General features: G+C 39.0%; 1 long non-coding RNA gene across 1 annotated transcript; it reads right to left on the bottom strand.

Annotated features, from left to right (window-relative positions):
* Positions 1-246: 246 nt before the first annotated feature.
* On the bottom strand, positions 247-18408 carry LOC135579572 (uncharacterized). Its single transcript, XR_010472939.1, has 3 exons — positions 10513-18408; positions 4426-4625; positions 247-3821 (listed from the first exon to the last, which is right to left on the bottom strand). It is a non-coding gene; the product is annotated as an uncharacterized LOC135579572 (long non-coding RNA).
* Between the last annotated feature and the right edge of the window lie 215 nt (positions 18409-18623).

Consider the following 18623-nt stretch of genomic DNA (forward strand, 5'->3'; position numbering starts at 1 on the left):
TCAAACTATAACAATATCAAATAATTATTTTTCAAAATGCCTAAACAAGCATCTCTTTATGTAAATTCATGTTTCCAAACTATATGACTGTACCATTAAGACACAAACATGCAATAAATATCATTTAATGATTTCAGTCAGAGATTCCTGCCAAGATTGATGCTGCTTTGATCCAATGTGTTATACAAATACATACGAAGTCGTCCTGGGTCTCTGTCCTAAAGAGAGATGACATAGGAGACTAGGTCAAAATAATACAATTTTATGTATTTATTTATTTATGTAAATACATGTACATTTACATATAAACACATACATAAAATATACACATATAATTATTTTTGCTATTAATAAATACCAGCTACCCTTTCTATTTATAGAAGTTCCTGTTACTTGTTTGCTCTTCATAGATGTATTGGTAAAGGTCTTCAGGAAAGGGCACTAACTCGACACTTATCACTGTCGTATAGGATGGTTTCCCATATTTAAGTGTTGATGAAAGCACAGAGACATTTCTGCAAACTGACAAGTGACAGTGATGCTGAGAGAGCGTGACACAGAGGAGGGGATGAGCTGCACCTGGAGCCAGCCAGGCCCAGCTCTGCTGAGCACCAGCAGGTTTTAGAACTTGAACTGGATATTTCAAGGCTTCTGTCTCCAACGTGACGCTGCACAGATGTGGTCTCACCTCACAAAGTGCCTCGGGTGCTAAGACCATCTCTGAAAGCACTTTGAAAATCCCAGTAGAAGAGTGCTGTGGAAATGCAAGCTTTACTACCAGAAAACATTTTCCATTTCAAATGGATATATTTGATTTTTTTTTCCATAATGAGCATTCACACCACACTTGGTTTTGTGTTCTGTCTCAGCATGATAGCTCCAGAATGAGTGGAAAAACATAAAAATTAGTTTAATCAGTTTGTTTCCATACCTACTCTAAGCAGCCTTATTTCAATGTGTTTGGCATTGCATTACATACAAATTACAAAATATGTTTAAAAAAATTATCAGGCTACGTATCATGAAAAAGAAATGTAGGTGCAATTTGGTCTCAAGACATATAGTTTCAACCTTCTTCTGAGGCAAGAATGTCTATACAGATGAGCTTAAATGTCTGTCTAATCTAATCTTAAAAAAACTCCAGCAATGAAGATGCTTAAAAGGACTATGGGAATTCATTCCACTACCCATCTTTTTTAGTTAGAAAGATTTTCCAATGTCTTACCTAAATCTTTTTTTGCTATAATAAGCCTGTTACGTCTCATCCAATTATAAGTGAATATGGATAGTAAATGTGGTGGCTGCCTTCTTTTTCTGACCTTTTCCGTATCTGAATATTGTTTTCTCAACTAAACACCACAAACTCTTCCAGCATTTTTGTAGAAAGTTTTGAATTTTATGATCGTATTTGTTACTTCACACTTATCTCTTCCAGTGTGCCTATGTTATTTTGTTCTAGTTTAGAAACACATAGTATCTTACGTCCAAGATCGTTGCAAATACATTTGCTCAATCGCAAGTTGGTGGCTTCTGTTTAGTCTGGGGCCATTTATAATGCCCATATCCAGATTCATCCCAAATTCATTTTTTCATCCTACTATTCTTTTCTTTCTTGCACATACTAGTTGCTAGTGCATTTTTAGAGTTTTAACTTGCTGACTTCAAACTACTTCTGTGATCTGTTGAGTTTAGTTTGAATTCTAATATCACCCTTTGGAAATACTTAAATACTTGATGTGATTCACCAAGTTTTGTACATGTTTCAAGTCTCTAACATGGATGAGTGTGGTAGTTAGCTGTCACCAGTAAAATATAACACTGATGGGATATATCCATCATTGAATATTCTCATAAAACTAACACCAGTCTTCATAGTCAGACATGTGGCTTACAGCTCAGGTGGTGAAATAAACATTTACTTAAACAAAACACATATTAAGAAAGAGTCTGCTAAATGGAGCATGCAGAAGCAGGTTCTTTTGCTTAGGTGTACATTTGCCATGAAGGTCCAGACCCTCAGTTCCCAGAGTTATCTCAACAATTCTGTTATCACTAGCCCAATTACTCAGCTGTACTGATGAGATCACACTGGCTTTCCAAAACGTCGGAGGCTCCAGTCAAAATAAGTTTTTCTGTGCCTTCATTTCACCCCAGCATTTCTGTAAGGTTTGCTGTAGGCAGCCAGAGAGGGTAAGATTTGTATGAGCTGTTTGTGTTTCAGCAACCCACAGCCCCTGGAAACCCAGCAACAGTTTCTGGCATGATAGCAGATGTGTCATAGGAATGCGAGATAATAAGTGTCACAGATTTACTATGTTGTGCTTGGCTTGAGACAATCCTGTCCATTAATGCTGTGTGTGACTGGTTTATGCTTCTTGACCAGAGATAACGTGCTCAAAGCTCATACTAACTACAGACTAAAGAAGAAAGCCAACTATCCAACATTTGAGCAACAGTGGGGATTTTTAAATATGTCCCAGATGAGATACCACTTAGCTGGAAAAGTAACATTGAAGAGTCTGTTTAGAGGGAAGACACCACTTGTTGTAGCTAGCCTTTAGTGTGTAATTTGTAGTTCCCCCCTTCCCATTCTGCAAGCTGCACACCTCTTTCCTTCATTCTTCAGTTACTCAGGTACAAGAACGCAACACCAGTAAGAGCCCTGTCATGAAGATTCAGAAAGCAGATTCGGTTGGATTTTTCTCATACTTCCTCGTGTCTGTCCCAGATGTGCAAGGGCTGTGAGTCTGCTGCTGGTTTCTGCATCACTAGGTTAGATCAGACAGGGATCTGCTGGCATCTGCATTCAGCAGTGTCATGCTGATGGCTGAGCATTTACCCTGTCATTCTCGCATACAGACTGTACTTTGTTCAGCCTTATTGCTCTTCTGCTGGGGTCTCATCTAATTTACAACGTAGGTTTTCCAAAGTAGGGAAGGAAATAAGGTCTCATCCCTAATTTCTGGGACATGCTCTTTAAAACTTTTAGTGACTTTTACTAATCAGGACACAGGATGTCCATTTTGCAGCCGCATGTGCTGTGGCACAAGGATGGCAAGTGCCAGGACAGTAAGCATCAAGTAGAAAAACAAGTTCTTGTGCTTAAACAGTGAGTTCAGAATTGCTTCATATTTCCCAGTGCGCTTTCACTAATAAAACTGCTTCTTGCTTGCTCTGCAGGCCTTTTTCCCTCAATTTTTTTTCATGTGTTAATAACACACTTCAGGTCTAATTCTGTTTTCCTGAAAAAAAAAGTCTGTTATACTATGCTTCTTGTTACCTTTCCTACATTCTTCCCAACTACACTGTTATTTCTGTCCATCTCCTCTTTCAAAATCTCATACCTAATCCAAAGCTCTGCTTGCTTCATGAAGAGAAACAAAAGCTTCTGTCTCTCATGTGCCAAAGTTGTTCTTGTAGCTTAGTGACTGCTTCTGAAGAGAGCCAACCTGCAACCTCCTGAAGGACAACAGATGGAAACCTCCCTGCCACCGGAGACTGAGATGGCAGCGGCACTTTGCCCAGTCCTGGCTTGCAAGACCCTCTCAAGAAGCTGCCACATTACTGGGTCAGCACACGGGTGTGCTGCTACCCAGAGAGGGAAACAAGGTTTCTTCTGCTGTGTTGCATTCAGTAAAAGGTGTTGTATTTTAAATCAAAACAACATCATTCTCCCAGCATACTCTGCTAATTGTATCTAGAATACTTGCTTTTCATGTTTGTTTCCAGTTTCACTAATACAGTTTTCCATTATTCTTTCCTTTATGCAGTTTTCAGTGTTTTCTCTCATCTGATTCACTTTGTTAAATCTCTCCTGTTCTCTAGGATTAAAAAAAAATAATAATATAATATAATAAATAAAATAAAATAAAATAAAATAAAATAAAATAAAATAAAATAAAATAAAATAAAATAAAATAAATAAAATGAAAGGTGTTCTTAGAGGCATAGTAGCCAGCATGTTTACAGCAGTGACACCTTAAAACTCGAACATACCCAAGTTGTGTTTTTAACTATGTTAGCCAGTCAAAGGCATTGCTGTGCTTCCCACTGATCCACTTACAATGTTAAAAACAGGACTTCCTCTGTCTATTTAGCCCTTGGATGGCAAGCCCGTAAGTGATGGCTTCCTGGTTTTATAAATACTAACAGCTAAACAGCAAGGCATTTTCTGATTTCTTTCCCTCATATTTCCTTCAAAGATATCAAAAAGTATTTTCCTGAATTCTTTGGCGAGGCGTATTTGATGTGAATCAGGAGCAGAAGAAAACTAAGGAAAAGGCCCATCCTAAGGATGAAATCCCAGGTTTGGATCCAAGCCTTGACAGTCCAGTGACAGAACCAAACTGTAACTATTTCAATAGATCTAGTTGGTTTTAGCATCTGACTCTACAGCATTGAATCAGCAATAGGATTAGTACTGACCTTAGCAGAACAAGGAGCTCACCACACTGGCTTAGGGTCTGAAAACAGTTTTACGACTTGTTCCCATCATCCACAGTTTTACTCTGATTTCTCACCGTCTCTCCTTGCTGCGGTGTTTTCTCTCAGCTCCACGGGTCCAGATTGAGAGGCAGCTTGTGAGACTCATATGCTTCGCTAGATGCATCCCATTTGCCAATGTGCTAAAAATGGAGATATTTTTAAATAATTGTTTCATTGTCTAGTTTGTTTAATCTTTCTGCATTGTTCTCACTTTGGAAAGTTCCATTCACCCATGTGACTGGAATAATATCTTTGTCAGAAACTCCTTTGATTCTTTATCTGCTCAAGTTGTGGAGCCAGGTCTTCTCCTGTGCCGTAAATCAGCATTCCTTCAGCAACTTAAAAAACATTTACCAATTTGCTGATTTACAATTATCAAAGTTCTGGTGATACAACATAAAAGACAGTGCTTGGAGAAGGAAAACAGAGCTCCTAGATTTCTCTTCTTTTTTTATAGCCCCTGCCAAAAGTACCATGATATAGATACTGCAATAATATTGGCAAGTTTTAAATGTATCTGAGTTGCACAAAGTATGCTGTATGCTGTATGGCAGATGAGCATGCTGAAGGTACACGGGCTTGTCATCAAATAAGAGATATCTTTAAGCTGATAAAATTACCTCTGTGTGCCATTGTTCATTTAGTGAAAGTGAAGCATAAAGTACTATTTGAACTCAGTTAAAAAAACAAACAAACACCCACAGCAGAGATGTAAGTGATTTGTTCCAGAATTCTTCACTGGCTGATATACAGCATATTGTAACTTTTTTTTTTTTTTTCCATGTTTTAAAAGATGTGTCTTGAGTCACTGAACCAGCTCAAAACATAAATCTCATCAGATCACAAAAATGCTAAACTATTTTCAACTAAGTGGATGAGTGCTGATGCTGGGCTGTGTGTGAGATACAGACCAGCCATTCTTCCATATTTCTATCCATATGAAAGCTAAACAAGATGCATCTCCATGGTCTAAAGTACAGCTGACCTGAACCAAGGAGCAAAGGGAAATGCAACTGTCCTGTAATGCACTTTATCAACCCTTCTCCATATTTCACTCTTCCTTATAATGAACTAACCACTTAGAGTTTATAAAATGGAGGTTAGGACAAACATTTCAACCTAGCGCTGAATACAGCTGTAATAAAATAGCAATACAACGATAGTTTACTTCCCTTGTGCCCTAACTGTCAGCTGTGCCACTGAGGGATTTTAAGAGTGCTTGGTTTGGATTTATTTTTTATTTTGCTTTGCTATGCTGTTATTTGTTGAAGGTCGTGAATCCTCTTAATTTCACAATTATAGCAAAGGCAAGAAAAAAGGAAAATAATTATAGTACTTCAAGCAGGAAAACAAAAAATGCCAGGAACACCAGGAGGCCAAGACAGTCACAGGCAGAAGCCTCATTAATTTAATCAGAAAGTCTGTTCACATGATACCTCCAGATTCAAAAGACTGTCAGTGATTGCACAGTATAAATACAATGGAGCTGCAAGTTGCGGTTGATACCAAAGGTGGCCAGGAGGGCTTCTACTTCTAGCTTAATGTGTAAAATGGGAAGATGAGAATTGGCCTATCAGAACCTGTAGTGAACTGTCTATTACGTGGGACTTATCTACTTGTGAAATTAGCAGATTTGTCACAGAAATAGTTCAGGCAGAATTAATTCAGAAATTCCTGAACTGCAAGATGAGATTTCTCTTTAAAGGACCTGGTATATCTTTGGCTAATCAGGTGGCAAGACAAAAAAGCCCAGCAAGCAGACTAATAGAGGAAAAAAAAAAAACTAAAATCATACAGATAATGCTCTCCTCAAGCTTCAGATTAAATGGAGAGAGGAGAAAGCTGGGATACATATGGTGAATTTATGCTAAACTCTGTTACTTGGAGAAGTAAAGCTCAAGCCTTAAGGAATGCAACCGAAGCTCCATGGATGCAAAAGGCTTTCCTGGCTGTACCATCAGGAGGACGTCACTGGCATATTCCAAAGCTCCTGTATGATGCCCTGCTTCAGCTACTGCTGTTGTCAATGCAGGGACACAGGCTTTGGCCCTAACAGCAATTCCATCTGGGACAATCTTCTGAAAACTTTCATTAAAAGTTATTGCTTGAAGTGCAAAAACATTTTGTGTGAAACGAAGTGTCTAGTTACCTCATTTGAGACTCAGGGACAATTTAGTTGTGCAGAGTAGTCTGAGAGAAAACAATTTCCATCCTGAAGACGTGTACCAAGCTAGAAACTGTGTACCAATGCCTGCCCTGGACAGCTCGCCTGCTGGAGTTGTGAGTAGAAGAATTAGTAATAGTGGGGTGCTCCGTGTGCACATCTTTGTGTGTTGTACACTTGGGAAGGTGTTTGACTTTGAAGCTTACTGGAGCAGAGGAACCATGGTAACAAGGCAGGAAGGGATCACAGCAAACAAAAGCAGCCCAGTATGATTCTAAAAATAGTCCTGTTACAGCAATAACTAAAAACTCAGATTAGATACCTGTCTCTGACTTCGAAATAGACTTGAATTCTCCCACATATACAAATCTCATGCTGAGAAGTCTCAATGGATGTCAACATTTGTTCTACTAGTATTGTCTGAGGGTTGGTGAACTGTTATATTCTTCTGAGACAGCTGGTGTAACAGTACTTGCAAGATGTTAGTTTTCCCACTGCACCTTTGACACAGGTAAACTGAGGCATTCAAATTAAGTTCATTGCCAAAGTTTACTGCACTAGAGTAAACCACAATGGACTGTACCTCAGTTTTTAAGTCCCATGTGTAGTGGTGCTTCTGTACTCCTATGTTTTATTTTTTTGGTTTAACATTTATTTGGGGTTGGGTTTTTTTGTTTGGTTGTTTCCCACACAATATTCAAAGGCCACCTTATGCCGCACAAAACAGAATATTTGCAGTGTACTTTTGTTCTTGTTGTGTACCCAGACTAAATTTACTCCAAAGCAAGGCAAAGTGAGGTTGCTATATACTGAATCTGAAGAGGACTTTGCAAATAAGTCAGCACACACATTTGTGTTTTCAATTGCCCCATGAAATTCAGTACTGTCAACAGCAGAAATTAGCAACTTAAGTGTTTTAGGCATATCTCAGCTCTTAAAAGCCTTATACATAGCTCTTAGATGTAATTTAGCCTTACCACTGATGTTCAGGGGAGGATATTAACCACTTAATTTAGAAAGACGGGGTCTGCAGTTTCTAAGCACTGTGTGACAATCCATATACTACAACCTGCAAGAGATACCTTATTGTCATATCTTCCAAGAAATTAATAGAGAAGTCAGGAGTGGGATTTTTCTAGTGCAGTCAATGCTAGCTTAACTCCTTGCCTCTAGATATCACTTACCAATTATTTCACAGGAATCTAAGTTAAGCCAATTGCCAAATGCTCTTGAAAATCCCTGTCCACCTTTATAAAATACTTGAATTTGAAATGAAATGCAGCTGTATTTTTCATCTGAGACTATAGACAATTACATGGGTGCTTTCAAAGTAAAAGAACTGAGCTGTATATGTGATTTGTTCAGGTATAAAGCTGCCTTTTTTTTTTTTTCTTTTTTTTTTTTTTTTTTCTTTTTTTACATACAGACTATTGTTTAGCAGGAGATATAGTAGGTAGTAAGGCAAAATCCCAGTGGGATGTTTACTGTTAGGAGAGCATTTGGAGTGGTCCCCAACACTAAGAGCTTCAGTCAGTGATACATACTGGAACATAAGCAGGTTTTGCCAACTCTGCCAAGCTAAGAAGTCCATAGTATGAAGTGCTGTTGCGTTCACCCAGACACCAAGCACGTACTGCAGCCACATGTTGTGCAGCTTAACTGTTCCACAGAAAGAAATTTCAAATCCTTTTTTAGGGGCCTCAGCTCCCTGGGTGTTCGCTGAAGGACCTATCGACCTCAGAAGGTGCATTTGAAGCCACCTCTGGTCTGAACAGTCACCTGAAGGTCAACACACCTAATGCAGCAGGAGCAATCTGGGGAGACCTATGTGCAAATTCTTTTCTTCACCTGAAGCAGGAGTCTTGGTTAAGGACATAACAGTGTCTCCAAAGCCTTAAATTGAAGTGCCTACAAATGCTTTCCTGATAAATAGATGTAGAGAATTCTTCTGAAGTACCAGAGAGCCCTCTCTCAATACACTTTCATGGAAAGGCAAGCAGTTACAGCACCTTCTTGAGATCAGAATGACGCAAGTGGGAGTCCAAGGCTGTGATCACAATTAACAGTCTCCACTCTCATCTGTCACAGTCATTCTGATGCAGAAAGAACTCAAGCTTCTTGGGCCAGAAAGTGGGAACAAGAATGAGCATCACAGTACTATTTCAGATATGTCTTCAGTCAATCTAAATCTATCCTTCATACAAGGAGACAACAAAATACATATTAATGCACTTATAAAAATGCAATTGTATAAGAAGAGAGGGGACAGCAGCTCACTCTTCTCCCATATGCGTTCTGTAAAGAAAAGTTGCTATCACTGCATTTCGAGATTGATTGACTCACCATATGTAGGTTTGCTTTTAGATTAACATATAGTTGAAACACCACAGAGAAGTTTCCCTAACTGCCCGATCCTAGCCAGCAAAAAAGCCTGAACAAGGTGACAAAGTGATAGTGGTACAACCAAGGTGCTCCAGTACACAGGGAGCAGCAGAACTTCAGACTTGTGGGGAATTCTGGGGTCAAAAGCTGAGGTCTTGTTTGCCCCAGACAACTGGGAAATGAGCTGCTGCAACCAGGATCTGCAGGAAGGGTGTTCCGAGTTTAGGCATCTAAATTAATTCTCTTTGGATTTGACCTTTAAGATTAGAACAGTAGAGAGCCAAGAGAAAAGCTAACAAAAGAGAAGACAAATAGACTGATTTTTTATCTCACTAGCAATATAGAGAAGCCTTTTTTCACATGCCCACCTACCTAATGTTTCTGAAACAGATGTTTCTGTAACCAGTGTATATTTTTTACATTATGAAAATTAAGTGGAAAGACTCAATAGAGAGTTTAAGGGATCGAATCATCTATCTTCCCCTAACTCTCAACAGGACATCCATTTTCTATAGGCTTCTTCAGTGGCACAACGCAGCTAAACTGGTTTATAAACCTTACTCTGGAGAAGCTTAGCACAAAAGTAGCATCAAAGAAAGGATGAAAGAGAAATTTAAAATGTTCTTGACATCAGTTTTGAATTTTCACCAGCTGAAGACGGACTTTCATGTTCATGTTTACCTCAGTCTTCTGGCCCTGCTTTTTTAGTTGATGCCCAATATATACAATTATACACTTCCAAGTTCCACCCCTTCTGGGATGTTAACTTTTAAACCCAAGATTTCTCTGTCATTCCTTGCCAGATATTTCTGTGTTCAAACCGTGAGGTAAATAACCTAGTGATCTGGAGTAGCCCAAGTTCATAAAGTAAGTTCATCCAGAAAGTGCCAAGCACTCCAAAAAATGAAGCTAGTGAAGGTATCTTGGTATTCAGAAATGGGGAATCCCAAGTTTTGCATCGAGTAGCTCTCCATGAGAGGCACTGGGGCCAGAAGTATCCATTTACAGAGCAGCCCATTTCCTTCAGTATTCAAAGGATTCCAAGTCTCAGATCCTACTGTTCTGTGCATTTGTTCGCAGTCTTTCAAGTTTTCTAGCTGCCATACACTGAGATGCAGTCAGCTGCAAATTCTATATGTTGCTGAACGCCCCCAATTCCCCTATTGCCATAGCTCATTACACGAGCAGGCCTTGCTGGTTTAGCAGGCAGACATTAAGACCACAGTGGATCCTATGTGGCATTTTCTGAGTACACCAGAAGGCTGAACAGAAGAATTCACCAAGACACAAACAATTCTTGTGTGATATTACAGGATTAGCAGGAAGAAAACATTCACTGTGGAAGAAAAGAAAAAAAAAAAAAAAAAAAAAAAAAAAGAAAGAAAAAAAACCCACAAAACTGTAAGCTTGAAAACACTCTCCTCATTCTTCTGTGGTTTGAGAAGTGAAGTCTAGCACAGCAAAACAAAAATCAGACCTACTTTTAGTCTGTGAACAGCTCTCTTGATGAAATCTGTCATGTTTCTGGCTTCTTTTGTTCCTTGTGAAAAGAGCAAAAATGATATTTTTCATAAAGAATTTCCAAATGTTTTATCTTTATTAATGTTTCTTTATGATATAGTTCATCACTGCAGGCAAATCTGTCTCATTCGTTAGTTCTTCCATTGTCAAAACAACATAACCAATAGTTTATAACATCATAAATCTCGGACATCAATCATAATATAGAGATTCCCCATTATCTACAGGATTGTCTATTCTGATTTGTTTGAAAGGCCAGTCATGACTGGTTGTACATTAATCTGTTGCTATGAACAGCATAATATTCTGTATTGAAGAAGTCAGCCTATTAATGGCATACGAATTTTTGAGTTGCTTTTGTAACTGTTTGTGATTCTTCCAGATGGTAAGAAATTAATTGCTTAGTTTAAATATTTTTAATGCTCTTTCTGCAAGTTTCATGTTTGACGCAGAATTTGGCAAGTCCTCTGAAGTTTGGGCTCTGAAAGATACAGCCTCCTATCAAAAAAAGCTTGAGTTCCCTATTCTGTGCTACTAAAATGCAAACAGTAAGTAGAAAATTACTGGGAGACAGAAAAAGGACACAAGAGAAGTGATACATAGTTTAAGTTCATACAGAAGTGGTAAGCAAAATGTAGCCTCCCTAAGTCTTCAAAAGATCCAGTTCAGTAAATATGGCTGTTTCAGACCTCTTTAGAAAGATTTATCCGTCAGCTGTCATTCTTTTCTTAAGCAGGATACACAAGAAAGATTCAGTGCTGCCAGCACCTGATATACGCATTTAAGAGACCTCAATAAATTACTTTTCTTTGAGATAACTTGAAGAAAGAGCACAAAACAAAAACAAGAGTACCAGAGTGCTTCACGTGGCATTTTTCTTTTTATTTTATCTTTGGGCTCGTAATGCTCACATTTTTGAACTTGGCTGGGGAAAGTGGAGAGCACTCAATTCATTGCTGAATCTGTGGGTATTCTGTGATCATTTAAAGCTCTAAAAATCTGTGGATCCCATTTGTCCTGTTACACAACTATAAGCAGGTCTAACACCACAGGAATCAGTGCTGCTGTACCAAATCACCAGTATGGGGGAAAAGGAAAAGCCAAGTGCTACCAGTGACAGGCTTTATGTTGCAAAGCAATAAGTCATGTCCTGCAAATTTTTAAGTCAGAGGAAGGCAGTGAAGAAAAAGAAATGGGCTTCGGGTCTTTTTAAAAACTGATGATCAAGGAGGCAATGCATCACAGGTGAGTATCAGTTTGGAACTGTGCAGTCCTGCATAGCAGGTGCTTCAGCTCTACTGGCACAAACACAAGCTTGGGATAAATCAGCTCCTCGAAAGTGTATTCTTAAACTGCCTGGAGAGACCCTTGTTTGGTCAGAGATCACATCTAGTCTGACTTTTGGATTTCAAACTTCTGAAAATAACCAGATGGAAGAATTTCCTTCAGGAAAAGCCAGAAGAGCAAAGCCAGCTCACTGAGAACATTATACCAGGTAAACTACATTTAGCTGTTATAGACATATGAACCTTGCAAGCCTCCCTCAACAACCACCCACCTCCCAACCAACGTGCTGCCTGAAAACCAGAGCACACAGAAGCTGTGGCCGTCCTGCTCACTTTAAAAGTATTAAGAGGGCCCTGGGTCACTTTCACAGGTGGGCTCTCATAGCTCTAGAAATTCTTCATTTTCCCACTTCTCTGCCCTTAATAAAGATGCTTTTCCAGGTTGGTGAAGATCATCTCCAGGCAGGACATGACCTCCCATCCATAATCAGCAAGCTGTGCAGCCAGGCAGTGCGAGACCAGTCGCTCAGGATGTTCTAGCTCTGCCAAAATGAGCACAGCACTCGCAAACCTCAGTCCCCTGGGCAGCCTTTGGATGTTTGTTTACCTCTCAGCTTGCTTTCTCTCCTTCACCTGGTAGTTTCTTATCAAACACCTTCTCACCAGCCAAAACCATGAGAGAGAGTTTCTATAAGAATTATCATTGCTGACATTCCCTAGATAACCACTAACCTGGCTGGGCTGAAGAAAACAGGTAACAAAGGAGAATAAGGGGATCATTGATTTTCTGTTTCATGTCGACAAAAATGAGAGCACTGATAGCTATCCTATTCCTGCAGCTGATTTTGATCAAGACAGCATATTGAATGAAATATTACAGGTTAAACTTAGAAGCAAGAACCGGCTTCTTTGTTTCAGGTTTTGTTTTGGTTTTAAATAAATACTGCATTCTTTCTTTCCTTCAGCTCCCAATTCGTGCCAGACCATGTTCCTTCATTTGAAGTGTTTTGCAGTTTTGGAACAAAGTACCGCTGTGGAGATGTGAATACATACACAGTTATGTTTCTTTGCTACTATGTGCCACACCTAAAGAAGGTCCTTATATCATTGATGTTGCTATCCCTGCCATTGTAAACATATGGAAGATATCTTCAGTTACCAGTACAGTATTTGTGAAGAAAAATAAAGCATTAGCTAACCTTAAAAAAATAAGAAAGGGAAAACTAATGTTCACCACATGCACTGCCTCGAGAATTAAGATGAACTTTCTGTGCTTCTCTTCTTTTTCTTTAGAAAATGTGTAAGCCATGATTTTAAATCATTTGCAAACTTCCCTGCTTTAATTTATTAACGTAGGCTGACTGCATGAGAGCACTATTCTAACCTTAAACTGGAATACTAATAAAATCCCTACACAATACCAGATATGTTTAATTTCAGCTTTTATTGCACTATTTTTCCAGTGGCTCCGAAGCACATCTGATTGAAGTTACTTTAAAAGTTTTGCATTTAAATTAGATACGGAACCAAATAAATTCCACTGTTCTCAACAACCTTGAACTTCTGGAAATTCAGATCTAGATCCAGGCTTTACAGCTGGATTCCATCCTGAGTTTATATGTGACTCAGAATCAAAGAGTGTTGTGGCTGCACACACAGTTTACAGGAAACATTCAATTCAGCATTTTCAGTAGGTGTTCCATCCTTTAATTACTCCCAAATTTCTGTCCAACTCTTCATACCAAGACCTAAATTCAGACTCTTGCTTTCCTTCTGAACTGACTAAAGCCTCAGCAGACATGTCACTTCACTACAGAATAAACATCATGGCACTGATTTGAATCCACAACTTTCTCAACAACTGTTTCACATCTAAGTAATTGCACCAGCAGTAGTGGGGTCGCCTCCTTGTTTATATGGGGAGGGGTGTGCAGTCAGCATCACAGCCCATTACTTTATCATACAACATGAAAAGCCTTTGGGCTATCCTCTCAGCTGGGATAAATAAGCAGAGCTCTATTGCTTTCTGGGTGAATGAGATTATAATTCGAATCAGAAGCCTGGTGTTTGTTTATACCATAACAAAGTATCACAGAAGTGAGTATTGTAAGCCTTAAAAAGCACTGCGCTCAAGGACGGCAAAACCATGAATCTGAGCTTAGGTTTGAGTGACTACAGTGAAGTTATGCCTGTTTATTTCAGGATAGCAGTGCTGATGTGCACCAGCTGAGAATCTGGCTCTTTAACTCCTAGATGACAGCAGAAACCATCTACAGTGGGAGGGGGCAGGGGTGAGAATCAGCTTGAGTACAGAGCTCTGCTGCTGGTAAATGGGTATCAGCCATCTCTCAAACATGTGGGCCTATTTCTTCCAAAATAAAAACTAGGGAATTAATAAACACGTGTAAAAGAATAATGCCAATTATACATTTACTTAAGGAATTTCAAACTGCAAACTGTGCTTTGCATTCCAATACAAAGTATTTTGATCTTGAGTAGCACTTAACCAGTTACTCAATTTACATGCTTGCACATACAGCCCTTATGATTCGAAGCAAACTCCTTTATAAAATGCCTTTCAGAACAATCCCTCTATTCAGTTAATCAGACAGCCTATGCTCAGCTAAAACCAAAACTACCTTCTCTTCCACACACGCAAAAAATCCCCAAACTAGCCAGTAGAAATAAACTCCAAGGACAGTCCTCCTGGTACTACATCCACACTGCTCATCCCAGTGGAAAATGATGCAGTATGTAACATTGCTGTGTTTCACAATAATTATGTAAGAGAAATCACATGTGGCATAAACAGAGCACATAACAAAGAACAGCAGTATATGTTCAAATAAACCACTGGTTATGTCAAAACTAATAACTTGTTTACTGTAGTGGACTCAGCAAGTTAACAGGTCCAATGAGCCTAATGACTTTATTATCCACTCCTCTTTTTTTACTGTTCATTGAGGCTGGAACTGATTTTTTTTCAGGAATCATTATGTTTATGCAATCCGAGCATATTGTTATTTGCTACTTTCTGCATGATCATTTTGGCATTCTTAGAGGAAAAGATTATGATAGTTCTGTCTAAATGTTGGAGGGGATTATCACTGACACGGGAAGTTATTAGGTTTGATGCAATATAGAGAATATTCACAGTCAGAAAACAGCATCTTTCATTTTTAGGAATGGAGGTAATTGTGCTTTGTGACAGTGCACATCCTTAAGATGTTATGTATCATTGCGTACTTAAAAAAGCAGTACACTTTTCATTGATCTTTCAATTTCATTTTGATTTAAAATGCAGATCTTTCTCTGTTTGAAATCTTAGCATTTGTATTTTAAAATGTATCAGATAAAGTACATTTCAGATATATGCAGCACCATAAATTACTTTTTGTGGTTGAAACAGTATTCGCTTATGTCATGGGTTGAACATCCTCCTTTATTAGAATGCTATTTATTGCCACCAGCTGCAGTGCTTGGCTAGGAAAGTTCTTGACACCAGCGATTGCTTTTCAGCACCAATGCTTCCGGCTGCTAGCGGGGGTTTCTATTGCCAAATGCAGCCACCGCTCTTAAACTGTTCCTTCTGGTACACAGACAGCTCCTGTCATTGTTACCCAGCGCAGGAGCTGGGGGAAAGGGATCGGATCTGAACCCATTGCTATGTAATCTCTTTAGCTATAAATCTCCTATAACTCTAAAAGGCCCTGCCAAATGCTGCTAGCTTGAAAGCTGTCAAATGTAGTCAGGAAATCTACTCATCAGTAATGGATTTTTTTCAGAATTAAGATGCGAGTTAGCTTGTGAGCACAGGACATTTTACATAACTTGCCTCAGATTTAGTAAAAGCAACAGGACTTCCGTGTGCATTTGTTACATAGCCGCTGGTCTCTATTTTATTAGATTTTAGAGCAGGGAGAAACCAGACAAAGGTAATTACTCTTCTTCTGTTAAGGACTATTATTACTCCTGCATGAACACTTTGCACTGCTATTTTCTTTCGCCCGTGCCTATGGCAGCCAGGAGAACTAAGCAGGAGAGATATAAAAGCGGCAGCGTCAACAGATGTCCTACCGAACAGTAAGTGTACCTTACATGGTAAATCAGCAAAGCAGTAGCATGTGTTCTGCTTCTGTATATGCAAATCCTGTTATTTTATTGATATCATTCACACACATGCCTTCTTCACAGCTGAACCCTTGAAAAGCCATTGCATATAATTGGGCTCAACTGAGCAGCAGAGGCAATCAGTGACAGGAGGAGACTGAACTCTTTTAACATGGAAAGAATTCCTTTCCCCCCTCAGAAGAGAAACACCCAGGAGGTCAAAGAGTAGTATAGCACAGTATAGCACAGACAAGCCTGTTATACAGATGCCTGAACCACTGGAATCTAGAATTTAAAAGCCAAGCTTCATGAACACAATTTTTCCCTTTGATTAAATAAAAGAATGAGCAAATATACATATAGACAAAAAAGTGTGCATTTTAAAACCCTAAAACATTCAAACTAAAGTCTTTGCAGAGTTGGGCTCTGCCACGCAAGATAACTGGCAAACATTCTGATTTTTTTACTCACTGTGAAAACTGATAAAAGTAGGTGTCCTGTTCATCTCACAGACAGATTACAAAAAACAAACAAAAAATCGTTCTTTTGGCCACAGTGCAATTCTGTTACAGATTCAGAGGGTACAAGAGACATCTGAAAGTTGGAGTTATTTTTCAGTCAAACTACAATTACTCTTTATTTCTTATCTTGTCTCTGCAAATAACCCAAAACAGTTGTTAGCAAATTACTTTCTCCTTCGTATCTTTAAACTGGAGATAAGTATATGTTTCCTCTAAATTACTCATAAACATAAACTGGCACAACAGTTTGACTGTAAGTGTTATGTGTGACTGAGCAGCCTTCATAAAAACTGCATTTTTCTTTCCATCTGTATCCTCCTCAGGCCAGAATCTAGGCCATACTCTGCCCTATACACTACATCCTAATGTAAGGCCAGTAGCCCCTACCCCATCACTGTAGGGGGTCTGCTCTGTTACACCAATCCAATTCTAGCCTTCTCTTCAGGAAGTACTAGACAAGAGATACGATAATGTAACATCATGAAGAACGGGTCCCTTAAACGGCTCCTCTCCTCTATTCCAGCTGGACTCCTGCCAATTCAAATGGATGAGTGAGGGCCAACAGACATATTAGTGCAACCCTGTATTTAAAACTAAATTATCCCCTGGATGACCCTAGAGTCAATTTATGGGTGCAGAGACTAATGTACAATAGAGTTCAAAAAGACTCTAAAGCCCAGCTTTGGAAATACCTTTACATGTGCTAGTGGTGCTAGTGGGGGGACACCCTGGTGGGGAGGAAGGGGCAAAATATATCTGTGCTCAATATCTGTGCTCATTTTCTGTGTTTGTGCAGTGTCCTATTTTGTGATTTTTATTTTTCATTTATTTTTGCACCTTTGTGACAAAAAAAAAAAAAAAAAAAAAAAAGAAAGAGAGGAAAGCCTCTCTGAGTTCCCATTATACCAGTGAAAATGAAGTTTACTGATTTTAATTCTTACTGCTGTTCAGAACAGTAATTTATCTCTGCAGACAAGTTGTCCCCTTAGGAGTTCAGCAGCATAACTCTTCCTCATCCCTACAAATGCAAGAAGTATCTGGTTGTACAGCGCACAAGCATCTTCCATGTTAGCAATGGTGAACAGTAACTTCTCTACAAATTATTTGCTGTGTTGGGGGTAAACAAGGCAAGCAAGGCAGCAAAAAGAAAATGTGCATAAGTATTCATTCCCTGTTCCTTTCTTGTGCCTGGGATCTTAAAAGAGCAGGCAGAAGAGGTGTCCGAAATGCAAATCACACAAATTGTGTCTATTTAGTGGCTGCCAGAGTACCTGGCAGTAAACTCTGCACGATGTTACTCTTGGTTTCCACAGAAGTTGCTTTGCTGGAAGTTCTGGGCAATTTTTGTAATCCTTCCTTGGTGTAGAGCCACCCTCCTCAGTATTTGGTCAGGACTGGGCTTTTCCCAGAGTTGCCCTGCTCAGTATAAGGTTTCATACTCACTGCTTTAATTTTTATCTCACTCTATAATTGTCAGTTAACTTAGATTAAGCTACCAGTGAAATCTGATAAGCTTTAATCAGTTCTCCTAGCTCTGCCCAAAATATAATTTCAGGAACAACTCTGATTTTCAGATCAAGTTAATTGCCCAACAAAAACTTTTGAGTAACAAAACAACAACAACAACAACAAAAGGCATGCAGATGCAGCAACATCCTCATTTATGTAAATATTGTGGGGTTTTTCCTTTTAGACAAATACAGCCATGGATGACATTTTTATGCCCAAGTCTCTTAAGTGCATCTTGAAACAAAAGTTTTTTAAGACAAACATGTAGCCCAGAGCTGATAACAAGTAACTGTTGTAACTGCGGAAGGGGTTGGAGGGAAGAAAGTAAAGCAGAAAACTGAGATAGTGAATTTTACTGCAATTTCAATAAGTTTAATTATGGTCATAAAAATTATAGTTATGAAAATCACAGAACTCTTCTTGGAGAAGAGTTCTCCATTACCCACAGCATTCCTTTCCATGTAACACAGTTTCTCATATAAACACACTGCATCAGCATTTTATTACTCAAGGCTGCTACTGTGCATCAGAGTAGGTGTCTGCCCCTGCTCTGTAGGAGTACAAGTTATACAAATGCCAATACGAGATTCTGGTAAAGTAATGCAAGTGGCCAGGTGGTGATTTCTATGCCACTGAGAGTCAGGT

The sequence above is a fragment of the Columba livia genome, chromosome 5, assembly GCF_036013475.1.
Source record: "Columba livia isolate bColLiv1 breed racing homer chromosome 5, bColLiv1.pat.W.v2, whole genome shotgun sequence".
Lineage (NCBI taxonomy): Eukaryota > Metazoa > Chordata > Aves > Columbiformes > Columbidae > Columba > Columba livia.